A 2,784-nucleotide genomic window follows, 5' to 3' on the forward strand; every position below is an offset into this window, starting at 1 on the left:
CGTAGGAGAGTGTGGGCCACACATCGCTAGGAGAATACTTGTGATCACAGGAATTTGGGGGGGGGGGCTGGTGGCTGCTTGGGTACCGTACAGAGAGACCCAGCATCACAGCAGCTCCCACTCTGGTGACATGGTGCTGAAAGAGGCCATGCTGTCAGGCATTTGTCTATATTAAGGAGCAAGGTCTACTTTCTATCCTTTACCAAGCTCAGCTGTCGCTACAGAGACTCAGCTGTTGCTAACGGCCCATAGGAAGGTCTGCTCTCCGCTAAAGTCACGAAGCACTGTTAACCTCGCCTCTTTGTCCTCTGAAGTCAGATTCTTCTTTCTGAATCCAATTTTAGCTTTCCCAAAGCCTGGATGGTTGGGTCCATAGACCTGTGTTACCTCTTGTGGCAGGCGGCTACTTAAAATTGGCCACACATTTAATGCATGTATTATGTTTGTCTTTTGACTCTTAGAGTATATTATTTTATATATATGCTATGCATGTTTTAGGGGAAATATGACAGTATTAGCACTTGGAAAAAGAAATACAGCATTTTAAAAACTTATTTTGTATTTATTTTATGTGGATGGTGTCTTATCTACAGGTATGTCTGTACACCAAATGCATGCCTGGTGCCCAGGGAAGCCAGAAGAAGACACCATAGCCCCAGGAACCGGAGTTAGAGGCGGCTGTGAGCTGCCTTGTGGATGTTGGGAACTGAATTCTGGTCCTCTGGATGAGCAAAGATCCTCCGAAAGCCGCTCTCCAGCTCTACACAGGTAGTTTTATAACACGCACAATCCATTGTGTGTTCAAATGCAGAAATTCTAAATACAGGGCAAGGTACGGAAAACATGACCAGCTGCCCCTGTAGCCACTTCTCACTGTTGCTGGAACAGATTCCCACAAATATCCTTTACAATAACACAGATCAGTCTTACAGTTTTGGAGTCAAGACTGTTTTGAAATGGGCATTAGACTCCTAAATGGCAGATGCCTGCCTGCAGGGTTGTATTGCTTCTGGAGGGTTTAGGAGTGAACCTTTCCCTGCCTTTTCTAGGCACAGCTCACATTTTGAAGAGGACCAGCGGGCTCCCTGACCCCTGAGCCCGTCCTCTTTGAAAGCAGCCATCTTGCCCGTCTGGCTCCGTTCCATCCCCTTGTTTCCTTTTCTGCCCTGACTTCCTGTCTCCCTCTGTCTCTCAAAAAGAGACCTGTGATGGCATTGGCCCCAGACTTAGCCCACCGTGAGCTCCTTAACCCCACCTGCAATCCTTTCAGTCCAGGATGGTAACGCAGGGTCTGGGAGATGGTTCCTTAAGAGGGAGACCAGCCGGGTGGTGGTGACACACGCCTTTAATCCCAGCACTCAGGAGGCAGAGGCAGGCAGATTTCTGAGTTCGAGGCCAGCCTGGTCTACAGAGTGAGTTCCAGGACAGCCAGGGCTACACAGAGAAACAAACAAAAAAAAAAAAAAAAAAAAAAAAAAAAAAAAAAAAAAAAAAAAAAAAGAGGGAGACCAAGTGAAAAGTGCTGTGGAACTAGCAATGGATATATTAGCTGACTTCTAGAGTTATGTGCTTAAGACAACTTCCAGATGTTTTAGGATAACACTTAAGAATAATTTGAACTTGTTTTGTTTTTTAGAGACAAGGTTTCTCTGTGTAGCCCTCCCTGAGGTAGACCAGGCTGGCCTTTCGTTTACAAAGCTCCACCTGCTGGAAGGCCCGGATTAAAGGTGTGCACCATCACTGGCCAGCAGCTCCGACTTTTTTTTTTTTTTTTTTACTGCTCCAGTCAATGGAAGGGGACTTTATTTAGTCCTGGGTCACCAGCCTGGTACGGCCCCAGCTTTATTTGACCTTCTTGTTGAGGCTCAGGTTGTTGGTATGGTCACACTTCTCACGGCAGCTGACTGAGCAGGGGTACAGGCGTGCATAGCACCTATTGCAGATCATCGTGTCTTATTTGTACTTCTGGGCAAGCTGAGGAAGGGACAGCTCAATGATGCCACCGCGCAGGCGCAGCATCAGGTGCAAGGTGGACTCTTTCTGGACGTTGGACAGGGTGTGACCATCCTCCAGCTGTTATCAGCCTCTGCAGGTCAGGCGGAATGCCTTCCTTGTCTTGGGTCTTGGCCTTGACATTCTTGGTGGTGTCACTGGGCTGGACCTCAAGAGTGATGGTCTTGGCCATCAGGGTCTTCATGAAGATCTGTACGTTGGCGTTTGCTGCTCAGCCGCCTCATTGAAGAGAGAGAAGACAGCCCAGCTTGGACTTTTCACATAGCTGGGGAAAGGTCCCCTGATGTCCGCTGACAGCTTTCTCCAGTCAGAGCACGGCCTTCCAAATTTCACCTTTGTTTAGTTTTTTTTTTTCCTTTTTAATATGTTTGGGTGTTTTGCCTACGTGTTTGTCTGTGTACTGTGTGTGCCTGTTGCCCACAGAAGTCAGAAGAGGGCATTGGATCCCCTGGGACTGGGGTTACAAATGGTTGTGAGCCACTATGTGGTTACTGGTAATCAAACCCAGGTCCTCTGTAAGAGCAGCCAGTGTTCTTAATAACCTAGGCACAGTGGGGCCATGGTGGTGCACGCCTTTAATCTCAGCACTTGGAAGGCAGAGGCAGGCGGATCGCCGAGTTCAAGACTAGCCTGGTCTACAGAGTGAGTTCCAAGACAGCCGGAGCTACACAGAAACCTTGTCTCAGACACTCCCCTTCCCCCCCCCAAAAAAAACAGTGGTCTCTCCAGTCCCCTGTTTATATATATATATATATATATATATATATATAT

The 2,784-nt window shown here is 47.7% G+C and overlaps 1 pseudogene; it reads right to left on the reverse strand.

Moving 5' to 3' along the window:
• Positions 1–1,842: 1,842 nt before the first annotated feature.
• The window catches only part of LOC110320845, a 19,144-nt pseudogene continuing 18,202 nt past the window's right edge, over positions 1,843–2,784 (reverse strand).

Source organism: Mus pahari, chromosome 4 (assembly GCF_900095145.1).
Source record: "Mus pahari chromosome 4, PAHARI_EIJ_v1.1, whole genome shotgun sequence".
In the NCBI taxonomy this organism is placed as follows: domain Eukaryota; kingdom Metazoa; phylum Chordata; class Mammalia; order Rodentia; family Muridae; genus Mus; species Mus pahari.